This window comes from Centrocercus urophasianus, unplaced genomic scaffold (genome assembly GCF_019232065.1).
Source record: "Centrocercus urophasianus isolate 14NV4802_14NV808 unplaced genomic scaffold, USGS_Curo_1.0 seq_13, whole genome shotgun sequence".
Taxonomy (NCBI): Eukaryota; Metazoa; Chordata; class Aves; order Galliformes; family Phasianidae; genus Centrocercus; species Centrocercus urophasianus.
Window position 1 is genome coordinate 34101800 of NW_024884475.1, and position 17386 is coordinate 34119185.

Consider the following 17386-nt stretch of genomic DNA (forward strand, 5'->3'; position numbering starts at 1 on the left):
ATCCAAAGAAAGGCAGTGGAGCTAGTGAGGAGTCTGAAGCACAGAGTTTGTGGATATTCACTGAGGGAACTGGGGTTGTTCAGTCTGAAGAAGAGGAGGCTCAGGGGAGACCTTATCAATCTCTACAACTGCGGGAAATAAGATTGTGCTGAGGTAGAGGTTGGCCTCTTCTCCCACATGACTAGCAATAGGATGAGAGGTAATGGCCTTTTGTTATCCCAGGGGAAGTTTGGGTTGGATATTAGGAAAAGCTTCTCAAAAAGACTGGTTGGCACTAGAACAGGCTGCACAGGAGAGATGGTGGTGTCATTGCCCCTGGAGGTGTTGAAGAAACATACAGATGTGGTACTTAGGAACGGGGTTTAGTGGGCAGTCTTGGTAAGAGGATGATTGGACCAGATAATCTTGGAAGTCTTTTCCAACCTTGGTGATTCTCTGATTCTGTGTTGGGGCTCAGGACACATCCCCTTCATTCCAGGACTTAGTTATGGGGCTCAGGGCAGCTCTGTGCTGTGGGAACTTGTCCAGCAGGAGAGGCTCCCCACTGGTGCCATGGAGTGGCACAGATAAAAAGATGAGAGGAGTGAGAAGACTGGAAATTTCTATTGCCTTGATAACCAGGCACTGACACCTCAGTGCTCAGATGGAAGTCATGGACAGGCCAGCATTCACCATATGAGCCCCAGACCTTAGTCCTTTTAAATTTTGAACTTTTTAGAGCAGCAATATCTTTGTTCATAAAGAGAGGGAGCAGTAAGATCCAATTCTGTGGTGATTTTCTTTTCAGTCATAGAATTGAATCACAACCGTAAAAATAGATGATATTGATTGGGGCATCAAATTTAAAAGTTGAATACAGCTGGAAGTGAAAAATAATATATCAAATTCTGTAGTTAAAATATATTTTAGGAGAGTAAATTTAAACATAAGACAGAAATAATGTAAAGGAAGGTCTAGTTCAAATCTATGGGTTGAGACTTCTCAGAAGGTTTGAACAAACATCTTCCTTTGTGTACATGCTGATAGTGCTGTGTGTACGTAATGGAAGGTAGATCTGATTTTAAGTGACTAATATTACATTGTTTGGAGAATGTCAGGTTTTTTTCTTCTTTCATAGTCCAGCTGTTGGCCAGGAAAACAGATCATTGAAAAAAATCCTGTTACTTCAAGATCCTGAAGAGTACTACAATAACTCCACCTCACCACACATCTTTAACTAATTGTAAGTAATGTGTTACAGATTTTAAACAAATGTGGTGTTTCTGAACACTTGAAAGGCACATTTCAGATTTAATTGCAGGAACTCAAACAGAGAAATTAGAGTTTAGGCTTACAGTGCATTAGCTATTGCTTGTGTGAACATTGTTGTTCAGTGGCAAATTGGAAGTTGTGTATGTCATTTTGGAGAAGATTATTATATAGGAGATCAAAACAAAGGAGGCTATGATCCAGGCTTTCTTGCATCAGAATCATTAAATCTGTATGAAACTTTTGTTTGAACTGGAACCTTAAGCATAATTTTTTCAAATGCCGTGGTTATTAATAATGGAAGTTCATGAAGAAAAGGTCAAAAATAGTTTCTGCTTATCCATGTATGCGATGTACAACTTGGATCCTTTTTAATGCCAATGACAGAAAAGATCTGGCATGTTATTTAGAAGGATAGCTTTGGAGGAGATCGGAGGTGACCTCTGTGTTGCAATAGAATCATAGCCACATAATAACAAAGAGCTGCCACCACTGCAGATTAACTTCACAATCTTTGTGCAGAAATTGTGTCCTTAATACTTAAAGGAAACACAAAGAGGGGAAAGCTGATTGAAAAGAGCAGATGAAGGGCAGGAAAATAATATAACGCTCTCATGGAGAATGTTCAGTTCAACATTCTTTTGTTTTACTTATCTAGATAGGTGGATTCCAGATGTAGAAAATTCTTAACATTCTGTTGTTCAGGAAAATGTAGAATTGATATTCCTGTAACTGTGAACAATGACGGATTTTCCTAACTAAGCTATTACCTCCTTGGATCTGCCTTCAAGAGAAAAAAAAAAACTGGAGGCATTTGAAATGAAAGTTGTCTTTAGTGCTGCTTAAAGCAAGAAAAACAGAAATAATTTGTGATTTCTAGCTGCAGCATTCTCCATATGGACAATTTGCTGCCTCAGTAAGCCACTCAGGAAAATAGATGGTTTTAAAACAAAAGTAAAAAGGCCAGGCATAATTCAAGTCAGCTTTTAATTCAGAAAAGCATGCGCTTTAATTTAAGCATATGGCAAATTTAATGTATTCAACAGTATGAAGGTGAAGAAATTAGATAATTTGGCAGGTCACTGGCAAACTTTCTCTTGGTTTGGACATTCTGGAGCCTTCATGAAAACTCCCTGATGTCAGGTGCGTTGCATCCTGCATTTAGAACATACCTGTTGTTGCTGCTAAAGCTTGCTGTTCAAGCTAAAGTTAAGCTGGCTATAAGGGGTGAATTAATTTCATGCACCCACAAAAAAAAATAGCTCTACAAAGGTCAGGTACTACAGTTACAAAAAAGCTGCTACTGCTCTCATGTATGCTGCTGACTGTTGGAGAAGGATAATATTGTTCTGAGGATTTGGGAAAGCCTTTGAGCACATCCTGAGGTACAGTCTGAGAAAGACTTGTAACATTTGACTTCTGGAAATGAGCACATGAGACTTTCCATATGCTCACAACAAAGCATACAGAGCTCTTTTTTTGTTTGTCTTTTGGTAAAAACGTGTTAGACAGCATCTCTGTCATGCAGGACAAGAGAGGATGACTATTCATTTTAATAATGAAGAGTCGCAAAATTGACCTAGATACGACCTGTAGTTATTATATTGGAAACTTTTGTCCGTGTTTTAGCTGATATAATGTTCTTTTACACATTCCTATTGGAAAAAACTCTGAACCCATCAGTTTTCTGCAGACTGTTATTTTCAGTAACATCTCACATGTAGTTAATGTCCCCGAATGATTAGCTGTGAGAAGAGTGTGGGCATAAGACAAGTTTGAACGAAGTTCCCTGTTTGTTATATTTGACATCACATCAGGTGGTTTATTTGCTGCATACATTTGTGAGGCCTTACAGTGCTCAAAATAAACCTGTTCCTTCAGATTTAAATATAACTTTTAATTGTTTTGTAGCTGATATAATATCCTAATCAGCATCTTATCTGTGGTTTATAGAAACGTTGTTATAAACATGCAGCTTTAACCTTCATTGATTTCAAGGACTCTGTCATTATCCCATTTTCCAGGGCGAAGTGATTTGTAATTACTGAGTATTCTCATGTTTAATTTGATGTGATAAACCTGAAACTAATAGATAAATGGGCTCACTTCATTCCGAGACCAAAATAATTTGTAGAAAATAGAAAAGATGGAGAAAAGGCATTTGAAAGTAACATCTGCAGGCAGTACAAGAAATATACAGTTCATGTAGGAAAATATCATTTTAACAAGTCTTACCTACAGTTTAGTATCAGATCACCAGGTTGTTTCTCCTATACCTTTTTTTTTTTTTTTTTTTTTTTTTTAGCTCTGTACTGGAAAAACTCCATCAAAGGAAGTGGCCATTTCATCTTTTGAGGCAAATTTCTAAACATAGGGCATACTGCACTAATAGGAGTTCCATTATTCATTTCCTTTATACCTGACCATTTGTTTTGAAAAAGGCATATGAAATTGATTTTGCAATTTCAAAACGTCATTTCTTTCTCTGTAATAGTACAGCACCCGATAGTGTAAGCTGGAACACATAGTTCCATTGTTCTTTTTGGTTTTTTTAGGTCTCATTTTATAGCACGTGCATTAAAAAATGAACTCCGTGAAATCAGTTTGTGTACCCCAATTCTATCTGGTTCCCATTCACCAAGCCATTAGAAAGGCAGTCAAGTGTCATACACTTAGCTTGTGCAGCACTTCTTACTCCTGAGTGCAGATTGTCATCAGTGAAAAATAAAACCAGATGAACAACAATCAAACCATTTGCAGGAGTTAAAATTTTCCTTTTTCTTTATCCTCTCAATGGTCCTTGAGCAGCTATGCTTGAAACAGCTGGTCAGCCTCAGCCTAAGGAGTCCTGGGGACTATTTGCGTCATTGCTCTTCTTTTTAAGCACTCTGTTTTAGGACTAAGTTGCAAATTTGGAGATGCCAAATTAAAAGTGATTTCCTGTCTTGAGTTGATATCTCTGTAAATGTTAGCCCTTGCAAACTGCCCTTTTACCTGATCCACTCTTTAAATGCCTTGTAATCAAGACAGTATTATTGTCCCATCTGGAAACCTACTGTATGACATTGCAAAATGTGTATGCTACATGCCTCAGCTCAGTGCGAGATGAAATGAAAGAGGCACACATAAGAAGAGATGAAATGAAGAATGTTGAACCATGTATTATACCTTCTGTTGTACATGAAATTAACGTAAAAATAATGAGCTAGTCTTAGAGGAAACTATTCTTGCAGTGCATCATGCTGAACAATCCTTGCCTAAGGAAAATGCCTCCTTGTAACTGCCTGGTTTTGTCTGTGCCTCTATGGGGTTGTCACTTACTTAACTTTATTTATTTCATTTTCTGTTTAAGCCTGTATTCATCTGTTGTCTTCTGTAACTATATCTGTATGAAGATGGTACAATGTAGTGGAATTCCATCGGTATGCTGGGGGCTAGGAAACATCAGCAAGAACAGAAACTCTAATTCCAGAAACTTCAATAAAGTAGAAGCTCTTGGAAGATACAACAGCGTTTTACCAGTAGATAAAAAATATAACAACTGTAAAAAGTCCATAGGTATGGTAGATGTTCAAGTTTTTGAAAATGTTTTCAACTCCTTTTGTAAGAGCAATAATCCTTTTCTGAAACGAAAATCCTTTGATACAAATATTTTTATCCTTTCCTTCATGTTGCTGTGTCATGGACAGGGAGAAGAGAAACTGATGGCAAAATTCTAAAATACCATAGAGAGTTCTGTGAGTTTTCTTTGTGGGTTTTTTTTTTTTTTTTAATTGCTTTTTTTTCCTTTCCAACTATCAAATATTTCCTGAATTTTTGTTAGTAGTGTGAGGCAAAGACTTTGTGATCAAGATCAGATGTTTTGCTTCAAAGAGAGAGAGGGGCTTGTTATTTCCTGGCAGCTAGCAAAGTTACTGATGTAGCTCAAGGGGCTGAAAGAGAGACAGGTTCAATCCCATGTCTGTCTCACAGTGTTTCAGGTATCTGTAGAGGGTCCTGCAGTTCATTACAGGAGGAAAATACTGTGGAACTCAGTGTTGCCAGTCCTAACTTATCTGGCAAATTATGTAGTGCTTGCAGTGCGTGCTGTTAATAGTCTCCCTCTGATGTCTAACCTGCGCCAAGAAAGAACAGGAATGCCAGAAGCTGATAGCTAAGTAAACTGGTCCTCTAGCTCAGATGTTGGTAGGTGAGCACTGTTTATTGCTGAAAGTCAGGCAGGTGATTCCTGCTGAGCCCAGTACAGGTAAGCATGCAGTCAGCAGCAGCTCTCTGTATTAGGCTTTGGCAGTTTTGTAACAGCTGCACCCTTTATATATTCAGACAGTATTACAGAAATTCAGATCCCTCACAGCAGCAGACAAGACCTTTTCCTACACCTCAGTGAGGGAAGATAGGGGTCATAAATGCATCAACAGAATCTTGAGCATGACTTGGATTTGCTATTAATCATTCATCTTTGCACTGAATCTTAAAAAGGACTTGGACTCTACAATGCTTTGTGTTTGGGTAGTGGGCTGTTGCATTAGCATGCAGAGCCTGTACAGGTTGTCTAGGCTTCCTAGGCTGTGCAAGGTTGTGCCTGTGCTGTATATCTCAGAGAGATGGGAGCATGAGCTCAGCGCTGCCCACGTTTGGCGGACTGTCAAAGGGAATCCAGTGCAGTTGACATGCCAAGGAAAAAGTCCCCTGAAATGCCATTGCACAGTGGCTGAGAGCTCTCCAAAACTCTCAGTACAAGAGATGCTGAGTTATACCATGTTCCTTGAGGCACTCCTCAAGAAAATGCCATGAAAGTCTTTTCATGAACCTAGAGGTCTGGGATGACTTAGTTGCTTTCTTTGTAAAGCATATCTTGCAAGAGAAGAGGAGGTGTCATGGAAATGTCCCTCTCCAGATCACTTCTTTGCAGTATTTCGGTAAGCAAATCACCTCTTTTTGTTATTATAATGAGTAAATCAAAGAGAAACGGGAAATACAGAATCATTTTTATTTTCTGCTTGAGGTTCTTCATGCCTTCATTTTTCCCCACGTTTTGAACTTAAGGGGCTAGGGTGAATGTGGAAGTCATATGCCCACAAAAGATGACCAGACAATCTCTCAGTTTTACTGCAAAACTACTATCCAAGCAAATGGCTCAGATGGAGACTTCAGGCAAAGTAAAAGTCTGTTGTTGAGTGACTGGAATGGAAATCTGAAAGAGGAAAATCACATCTTCCTTGTCCTTGCACTGGGGACTGTACATTTTATGTTATGGATTAAATTATGATATTATGTGTTAAATAATGACTTATCAAAATTCTCATTAGCAAAATGAAATTTGGGTTGCATGCACGATCAGATTTGCATTGAGATATAGACAAGAGCTTAACTTCTGGATTAGTTCTGATTTAGGCAGTGAAGCTGCTCATCTTGTCTCCAGAGTAGCTGTAGGGATTGCCCAGAAATATGACCTCAGATATTTTAGCATCTTGGAGGTAAGAAAGAAGAGCTTACCTAATTCTGGCTCAGACAGCAAATAACTGAGGTGCTTCTGAATTGCAGTTTTGATTGTCAGTGTCAAGTTCCCACTTTATAAACGTTTAGCATTTAAAGGATGAAATAATACCATGTCCTACTCTTTCTGCCTTCTGTAACTAGGCAGAGAAGGTACTGGTCTGTGGTAAAATGCATTCTGGCAGAAGTACTGATGATCTTGTGGGTGTTGGTTGAAAACCCTTTTTAATGTCTCCGCATTGTAATAAGCAACCATAGATTCAGTAGTGAATCTATTCTTTTAAATTAAAAACAAAGCATATTGCTTCTGCAGATGTGTTATTCTCTGTTTCCATGTGCACAGGAAGCAAATTTTGTATCTGTTTCTATAATGATTGAAGTGATTCCTGTGTATAATGTCAATGTGCACATATTAGCATTCACAAGCATATGCGTACAGTAAAGTGCTTCAGGATGTTTTAGAGTAAAATATATGTTACTAATGTGTTGCCAGTAATGACTTTGTCTCCTAATGGCATTTGTAAAATGCTCATATTTAAGCAATGTCTTAAGTTTTCCATTGTGATTAAACTAGGTGGCCATTTAAATTCAAAATGGCACAGTGTTAATGCTCGGTGCTATTTATTATCAAAATATGCATATGCATGTTTAGCTGTAAGTGCAGAAGTACTATATTTAATTCTTGTAATGTGTAACCTTTTTTTGATCAGAGCTAAAATCTTGAATGCAGCCTCTGATTTTGATTAGTTGCACCTACACACTGAGATAGAGACATTTCGTATTACATGATCAACATTTTAACTCCATTTGGCATAAAGGTAGAATATTTTTTCCTTGCATAAAATCCTGGTAAATCAGATAAGAATTGATTATTTATATTGGTTTCATGAAGTAAGATAGTTGGTTTCTGACTAATGCATTGGAAAGTATTTATGTAATAGAGAGTCCTGCCATCATAAATCACTTTGCGGTGAGTGCAACAATTTTTTTATTGGAGGTCACCAAAGTCAGTTGCAAAATCAATTCAAATCAAATCACACGGCTGCATATACATCAGAAGATTGCAGTAGATTAATACACTTACATATTTGCTCACCATACATACCTAAATTAAATATTAGCTGTTTACATGAAGATGAAGTCACCTTGCATTACAGCCCGTTAATATGATTTTATTCTAGGCAGCCCAGGTACAAGCTGGGCTTTACATTTTAAAAAGTAATCTGTTCTTTGGCCTAAGAATACATTGCTTGTGTTTTTTCCATTATGAGACCAGGATCCAGTGCTGAAAATATGTTGAATTGCTTTCGCAGTTAAACTACTTCATTTGCCAAGAAAGTTCTGATTTGAACTTTTAAATGGTACATTTTCGTGTAGTCCATAGTAATACCCTTGGAGAAGAATTGCTGCAGTGGGTTTTGTGGAAACCGTTTCTGCTACCCCTGCGGCTCAAGTTCAGACTTACTATTCAATGTTTATATTTATTTTTTCAGAGGCTGGCACTAGTATGGATTGTTCATAAACATGGAATGAAGGCTCTTTAATTTTTTTCATTAAAAACCAGAAACTGAAATTTCCTCCTTATAATTCTAAGGGAAACATTTTTAAAAGTATGTTTCTTCTGATATATTTTTTTACCTTCAGGAAAAATAAACAGACACTTATTACTCAATCTGTCTAATAAATAGGATTGTCATGTGTATGTTCCTTTTCTTCTCTCATTTATCTCCTCTTTGATGACATTAATTGATGTCAATTATTAAATAAGTAATAATTGGAAGATTTTACAGCTGCTAGCTTGAAATTTAAGTTTCTTCTGTCTTTCTGGACTCAAGAATCCAAATGTGATCCTTTGAAAAGTGGCAAGGTAGAAGAAAGGAACACCTGTGTGACTGATTTATGTCCTAAAGCATCTTGTAGTTAGAGCTAACTCTGAAGTATTGGTGAATGGCAAAGGACATGGGACACAAAGTGGGAAACCTCTGAGCAAAACATCAATAAAAAAGTCAAAACACCATCTCTTCAGCAGCAGAAATACTACTTAGTGTGATGCTCTAATGGAGAGAACTTCCTCTAATATTTATGAGCATCTACTATGCAGACTGTGCCCCAACATTCCTATATGTGCAGGAGGGAGTCAATTTATGCATTGCATCCTGTATACCACCATGATGCATTTTATCAGTGTTAATGGTGAAAACTCCATCTTGGAATTCAACAGCAAAAGGGACTGCGTTATCCTCAATGACCAGCACTGGCACAAAATTAAACCCCTGACCACTTCCATGCTGTTTTCCATAAACTTGCTGAAAATTGAGGTAAATGGGTTCTGTTGCAGTACATATGTACTGAAATGAAAGCAACCTATTATGTAAGGCATTATTTGATTGAAATAAATCTAAGGAAGGAACCAACATGATCAAGCAGCTTTACTGCGGACAGTAAGCACCCTGGGAGCCACAGTGTAAGAATAATGTAGATATATTGGAGTGGGTCCAGAGGATGGCTATGAGGATAATCAGAGGACTGGAGCTCCTTTCCTGGAAAGATAGATTGAGAGAGCTGGGTTTGTTGAGCCTGGGGAAGAAAAGGCTCTGGAGAGATCTCATTGCAGCCTTTAGTACCTAGAGGGGGGCCTACAATAAAGCTGGAGATGAATTTTTTTTAAAAGAGCATGTAGTCATAGGAAAAGGAGAAATGGCTTTAAACAGAAAGAGGGGAGGTTAGATAAGATTTACTCTTTACTCAGAGGCTGGTGAGGCACTGGCATAGGCTGCTCACAGCAGCTGTGGAGCCCCATTCCTGGAGGCGCTCAAGACCAGGCTGGATGGGGCTGTGGGCAACCTGATCTAGGGGGCTGCAAGTGGTCCACAGCAGGGTATTGGAACTGAATGGTCTTTAAGGTCTTTTCCACCCAAGCCATTCTATGGTACTGTGATTCGATGAAGTGATTTGCAGCTGCATAGTGTCATGGACTTACCACCTGGCATACTTCTGTTGCCGCTGCTAAAGACAAATAAGTGGTCCATATCAAGTACACTGGCTGTACTGAATCACTGGTTCATATATCAGTAATCTCATGGACCTTCAAAACTATTTACTTGGTTAACAAAAAGGTTTCTGAATAGGTAGCATTCTGAAGTGCTCTGTTCGAAGTGCAAGCTGTAAACTCAATGACAGGCATAATTATCATGTCAAATAGATTAACAGCCGTTCAGTTCATGGCCATATAACTAAAGGATGTATTTAACAAGCCAGTGATCTAAATTTAAGAGCAAAAATGCCAGTAAAACTGCCTAAATTTAAGTCATTTCCCAGGTTCTGCAATTACAAAAAATTAATTGAACAATAGAATTGCCGCATGGGGAATTAAATAAGGCAAGAATTCAGCCTTTTTTTTCCTTACTTTTATTTATGAGTTAAGCTTTGAGCCATGTAACAAGGACAAAATCCTCTATTTATACCTGTGTCACTACATTTTGCTCTCAACATGAAATGATATGAGCAATACAGAACCACTTTTCATTGGTCTTTTGCCCCTTGAGCACAGTAATACAATAAAATGGGAAGAAGTAATATAAAATTAGATGAAGAAAATTTTAAACCCATTCCTGAGACTTATAAGCTTGTATGAATTTAACAAAATCACTTTCATGTTTGCTAGATCCTTTCTTATAGTTCAGAAGAGAGGATCTGCATATTGCCATCTATTTAAACTGTAAATAATTTGAGTCAAAATAGATTAAACTTCATAGTAAAAAGTCTAATTTTACAATTTGTGATATAGGAATGATGATGTAAGTGAATTCTTAAGATGCTAAAACTTGTCATAGCTGATAAATGAGGCACCTAAAAAAAGGTCTCAGCACTAACATATAATGAATGTAGACTTATATTTGGTGTGCATTTTCCACCAATTGTTATCCCTTAAACTCCCATTTCACTTGAAAATTATGATGTTCTGATAGCCAAAAGAAAACTGTTCTTAGAAATTTGCTATTAAAAATGCTGTAACACAGGAATAAACAAAAGGCCTACTGGGAGCTGACTAATGGAGTGTTTCCTTGCATACATGAATACCCAATGTGGTGCAGGCTGAAATCTGACTCTTGTATATCGTATGATCAAAAACCCAGTACTCAGTGCTAGAACTGACTTGTGTGAAACATCCATTACTTGCAATCTTCTTTTTGTGTTCTGCTGGAAGAGCCAAGTCTGGTGTTTTCTGCTGTAAGATTTAATGTAACTGAACTCAGTGCAAAGTGAGTCGTCAGTATTTCCTGTGCTAAATTTATCTCTAACAGAAGTTGCCTAGTCTTAGCTGATATAATTCATTATGTGAAATAGTATTCAAAGTGGTGAATTTATTCTTAATCCCATCAGCTTTGTCTTTAAAGTAACGCTATGATACTTCTTATGAGAACTAATTTTAAAGAAGTTCATAAATGGTGGTAATTGCTGTGAAAATGGTTGAAAGTTTCGTAAATTTTTCCTGCAAAAGTGGATTTAATTTTTCTCACCTTCATAATATGGTTCTCTCAGGTCCATTTAGTCGCTTCCATTCTTTCCGTGATAGATTTCCAAACTGGAGCTTACAGAAAGAAGCAGCAATTTTGCTCTTCCTCAGTGTGCAAAGCACTGGAAAACACAGAGTACAAAACATGCCAAAACATGCTGGGTTTTACTGGGTGCCATTCCTACAAATCTGTCACTTATTAAAGCTGTGAGGCTTTCTGCTGCATAAAGACTTTTAGCTTTTCTCAGAGTGAATTATCAATTTTGCAGTCAGTCACCAGTTAGCATACAATTACTGGAGATGATCATTATTTCAAAGTTATATGGCTATGGTTGTAAGAATGGAAACCCAGAATATTCTTATTACTAGTGGCATTATAATATAAAGACCTAGGAAATGTGATTTTATAACTACAGCTGGCTGGTATTGAATCACTCTGAAACAGTCTGAAAGGTGATCTTTCCTATGGTAGAAAATGAAGTTCTCTAAAGACTCAGCCACTTACCCAAGGGAAAAAACAAAAACAAAAAAACAAAACAGCATATCTGGATAATGATATTTCTAGCACCAAACATTTCAATGTATCAGTGAGAAAGTTAGACAAAACATATCTCTCTCCCGTGGGAGGAGAAAGCATGCTGTGTATATATAATCTTAATAAAATAAGCAAATCTAAACATTTCATGGAGAAACTAGGAGATAATAGAAGTCATTTTTGAGGACAACAGTAAACGCACATTTTGATGCTGCTTTTCAGAATATGGAGCGTATAAGGACAAAGATGTAGATAGCCAACTGTATAAATCATAAAGAAGAAAAGTGTGTCCTGGCTAACATAAATAGGTCATCAGGTATCAGAAAGGGGGTGATCAGATAAACACTTCCCCAAGTTAGTCAATGTCCCTATCTTTGCTTGTGTTTCTCTTAAATAATCACTCTCCTTTCTGAAATATCTTTCATTACTTTTAGCCCTGTCATTACATTGCTTCTCTTAGTATGTCATTGTCCTTTTCAGTTTTGTAAGACTTATAAATTCAGCCATGTCACTTTATATTTAGCAATAATATTTGCAACGTTCTCTTTTTAGGCTCCAAAGTTTTTGCCTTCCTTTAAGCCAGTAGTGTAATTCATGTTGATTGCCTTTTTAACTTCAGAGACCAATAAAAATGTTTATATGTTGCCAGCCTTTTTTTAGTAGCAGTCATCCGAAATCTTGTGTGGCCCTACCTTTATTCCCTATTTCACCCTAAAATAAGTCTCTAGATTTTTAGCACATATAAATATGGCAAGTCGCTTTATAGAATCTGGAAGCTATGTGACTTCACGTTACTTCCTGGGGGAGCTCTCACAGAATGTGACAAAGGGATTCTCTCTGTGGTGTTTCTTCTTCTCAAACAGAAAATTCTTATATTTGCATTCTGTTTTGGTCTTGTGAGTCAGACCCTTTTTTCTGCTGATGGATAGTCAATGAATGTGTTAGTGTGACACCGTGGAACGTATTCTCATTTAGTATTACAAGAGTTATACGCACTTAGAAAGAGAAAAATATCCCCTCGTGACATCAAACATTTAGATGCAAGTCCTGAAGTACGGGATAGTGTGGGGAATGCTTTCACTATTTTATGTTTGTTAATATTTTATCAGAGTCTTCTGCTAGCGCAGCACAGACTCACATAGCCTGAGCCATACAGTAAGGCAAGCTGAAAGCTGAACTCAGTGGTCCATGCAAACCCTATCAAATGTGGTGTATTGTTTTGCACAGATCAGCCAAACCCAGCCCAGGCAATCCTTGTGCAACCATCAGCCTTCGGCACTGGAGACATTACTCCCTGAAAAATAGTCTTTCAAGATAGCCATGGAACAACATTTATCAACGTAAAATATATTGCAAAGATGGAGGTTTCACCTGTACTATCACAGAAGACTATTTACTGTTCCAGATCAAATAAATTTGGAAGAGGAGGAAGCTGGGTGAGAGCTGTTGAGGGGCCTTGCTGCCTGCCGCAGCACTGGGAGTGTGTTACTACCTGCCCAGCTGTAGGGAGTCAGACCTTAGATGGGGTGTGTTGTGTGCAGCCCTGTGCAATTGCAGCTGAGGGGCTTTCAAAGCCACCCAACGGTCTGGATGTGGGAGACAGCCAGACAGTATCTCGTGGAGATGCCTGTACTGGTTTGGCCTCATCTGTCTGTGAGTTTTCTGTAAGCCAAAGCAGGATTTCTGGTATTGTGCTGAAGCCCTGAGTTCTTCCTTTCTTACTCTGATGTTTCTTTTCAAAGTATTTGGCTATGTCAGAAATGCAGCTATCAAGGAATGAGACATATCTCCCTCTCCATAAATTCTATTAATCTGCGTGTTTGAGTAGTCTAGTTGGTTGTCCCTGTGTATATCTTGTACAGTGTTCTTGTACCTCCTCTGTAAAATAGCAGAAAGGATTCTTTTTCTTTCTTTCTTCTTTTTTCTTTTTTTCCCCAAAGTAAATTCATGAAGAACTTAACCAACGCGTATTTAGTATGCCTGAGAAAAGTGACTAAAAGGACTTGCATTGTTTATTTAGGGGATATCTGAAATAGTTAAGGACTGTATTATCCTGGTCATATACTTGCTTGTATTCTGGCTGCTTATGTTTCCACATGCTGTAAGAGAATTGTTAGGTCATGGCTAGAACCAGTGATTGAGCATCAGGTGAGAAGGTGTGAGTAATCCAGAGAGCACAGATGCAAGCAGTGCACCTGAGTGACTGGAAGGACTAGAACCAGGGTCCACCCCTCCTCACTCCCATTTAAGGGTTAGCAGCTGAGGTAGTACTGTCTCTTTTTGGAGATCATACCATTCTCAAGAGTCCCTGAGCCTTCAGAAATGGTAAGTTGCTTTTTCCTGTATCGCCTTCTAAACTAAATAGTGACTAATACCTCTACGAGAGCGTTCCTATCCTGTGCCTGCTGTTGCTACGCACCTGCACATGAGCATCAAGCTGCATCTGGCTGACTTTGTATCTAGCTTCTGCCTGTCCCTTGCTATTAGGTTCATATCACTCTTCAAGGTTAGTGTTCATAAATTATTTACAGGTAGTTCTGTATTTTCTATTAACTGGTATATAAGTGCCTGCTTAGGAATATATATATATTTTTTAATATTGCCTTAAGTCAGTGTGATAAGAACTAGGTCAAATGCTGTAACAACCAAGGAGGGGAAAAGGAAATGAAAACCAATCTCTGTAAACACAGACAGAAATAGACTTTGGTTTTGGTAGTAAGGAAGAGCTTTTTATTTTTTTTTTTTTTTCCTCTCATGGAAAGAAACCTATGTTTCTTTCTGAGAAAAGCTAATGCTGCAGTAACTGAATATAATGTAGGCACAGCAAACTGAGACACTGGATTGTGGTGGAGAGGGAGAATTAATGTAAAAATTCAGTGAGCTTTTAATGCCCCCAGATTTCTTTCATGTCTACAAACTGCTTTCTGGGAACCTTGAAGTGTTGAGTCCTGCATTTGGCAATGCCATCTCACATGCTGAAAAGGCTTTCTACCTTTTTTATGCGCATCTTGGGGAGTTTTCAAGTCAGACTTCTAGATATATTCAAAAGGCAATGAGAAGGGCCCTCTAATATCAAGACTGCACATGCATGAAGCTTCTCACATTTACTGGGTCTTATAAAAAGCAGTTTTACATTCCTGTGGTCAGATCCCGTCAAAAACTGTGCTTTGTTCTCTGTCTCAGATGTATGTGCATTTGGGACAAAGCCTCAGGTTTGATACAACAAAATTAATCTTTATCTAAAGAAAACATATTTCTCCCTTTGGGATACTATTTTGAGAGCCAGAATATAAAGCACTGACTGAGCAGAACCAAGTATAGGTAGTGATAAAGTGTTCCAAATACCTTCATGAAAAATGTGCTGGAAGAAAGTTTTGTTTCTCTCCTGGTGAGAGAAGACCTCTTGAGCAGGCTGCAGCAGTCTCCTTTATTCAGGAAAGGAAATAGTGTACCAGTGGGAGTTGAGAGGATGAGGGAATGCCCTCAAGTTGCATCAGTGGAGGTTCAATTTGGATGTGAGGAAGAATTTCTTCTCTGATGAAGTGATTGGAGCACTGGCACAGGCTGCCCAGGGAGGTGGTGGAGTCACTGTCCCTGGAGATGTTCAGGAAATGTGTAGATGTGGTACTTAGGGATGTGGGTTAGGGGGCACTGTTGGTGGTAGATGGATGCTTGGACTAGATGATCTTAGATGTCTTCTCCAATCTTAATGATTCTGTGACAGCTCTTTCACTACACTGCTTTTCAATAATGAAGAAAGTCCTGTCATACGACTTTAAATGTTTCTCGTCTTAAATAAGGTCGAATCTAAAGTTTTTTTTCTTGATTACCTCAGTCAAACAAAAGATGGCAGTTTTTTTCTGTACACAGGGAGTTATTGTCAGCTTGTGAATTTGGGTAGAAACTCGCGCATCACTGCTTGCCAGTGGCTTAATATAAAAAATAAATGTACACAGTGCTGTATAGGATGTCTATCATAAAAGTGCTCTCCTGTAACATGCGGCCTAAAAGCTGCAGTAGCTGAAAATTTAATGTCCATTATAGCATAGAAGACTTGCTTTCAATTAAGTTAGGTGTAGAACTTAATGCAAAGTTTAGAAGAGGACTGTTTTCTTCATGAGTTCTGTGCAAATGTCAGAGCAACTTTGTAAGCCTATGACTGGGAGCTAGTAGAAGCCTGTTCCTTCCAGAATCTTCTTTTCCAAACATGCTTGTGGTACGGTTTGTTTTTTCCTTTCCAACTGTTTAGTCCTTAAGAAGCAAATTCTGAAGTAATTTCCTGTCTGCATCTTCCAGAAATGTATGTGCTATGAGCTCCTCATTTCCATTAATATTTGCTCACTAACTGTTATTTTAATTTTTAAAGTTAATACAACAGCATATAATAAATTCTTAAGGAAGAGCAAATACAATTTCTGAATGTGCAAAATATCTAAAAGTATGTTGCGTGCTGTGACAGACTGAAGTACCAACACCAGCCTAGTATCATCTGTTCCACTTCTTACAATAAGCAGGAATAGCTGAAAGATTATCCTAAAAACATGTTCCTGATGTTATTTGAGTTGTAGTGTATCAACTGGATTAATCAGCTTGACATGTCTGCATAAAGTCTATGGTAATACTTGACCAAATAGATATTAAACAATCTAAAATATGTATAGCATAGTCACTGGACCTTGATTCCTCCCTCTGTTTTCCCTGTGGAAATGTTCCTAGATTTTGTAGCTGTAGTTAGAATTCCAAGAGGGACCAAACCTGTCTGTTTGTTACTCAATGTCAGGATTGTAGTTAACTATCACGTTGCTGTACCTATGTGAAGTCACCTGTTAGCCCCACCCTGCAAATCTTTATCAAATGAATATATGAGTCATCTTTAGACTTAAGAGGAACCTTTTATCTTGTTTGTTCTCATCTAGGTGAGAGATAACGGAGCTTCCAGTCAGGCTGGTGGCATGAAGTTATAAATGCTCTTCTAGGCATAAATGTACAATGGTAGCAAGAGTTATCAAAGATAACTATGCAAACCTACAGTGTTGGTAAGAGACATAGAATCAACGAACAAGATAAGAGATTAACTTTAAACTTTTTTTCCTCAAAGCTCAAATTCTCTTACAAAGATTAATGGAAAGAGAAAACTTATTTCTTACGTAATTTGATTGAGATACAGATAAGCTGCATTATGAGGCAAATGTCTGCTCCATGGAGTGGGCATGGAGGCTTTCAAAAGTAAGTGCAATAAGAAGCTCCACAGAGGATGCACACAAGTCCAAGAAGGAAAAGTGTGACTGGCAGTTTAACTTCTGATCTGGCTTCACCTTGGTTGCTCCAAGTACCAGACTCTGAAGCCATATTGACAAGATCTCTGAATTTAACGAACTAGCTTTCTTTTTCCTCAAGTAGCTATGGTAAGTTGACTTTCATTTCCTTACTTACTCCAGCTGTGTTCTAGACTTTCAGCATGAATGGAAAGAATCTACAACAGACAGCCATGGGAAGTTTCTGAAGAAATTGGAAATAGATTTTGAATAAACCTAATGATTAGGTCATTTACCTAGACCCGTAGTGCTTTTTTTTTTTCTTTTTTTTTTTTT

At 38.0% G+C, this 17386-nt stretch overlaps 1 protein-coding gene and 1 long non-coding RNA gene across 5 annotated transcripts in view; one reads left to right on the top strand and one right to left on the bottom strand.

Moving 5' to 3' along the window:
* NDST4 (N-deacetylase and N-sulfotransferase 4) overlaps positions 1–17386 on the bottom strand; it is a 158185-nt gene that overhangs the window by 135595 nt on the left and 5204 nt on the right. For all 3 annotated transcript variants that reach the window (XM_042812441.1, XM_042812442.1, XM_042812439.1), the window contains exon 2: positions 11265–11382. The gene's annotated coding sequence lies outside the window, so the exon portion shown is untranslated. The remainder of the gene's footprint in view (positions 1–11264; positions 11383–17386) is intronic.
* The window catches only part of LOC122157062, a 245839-nt gene that overhangs the window by 64514 nt on the left and 163939 nt on the right, over positions 1–17386 (top strand). The window lies entirely within an intron of this gene.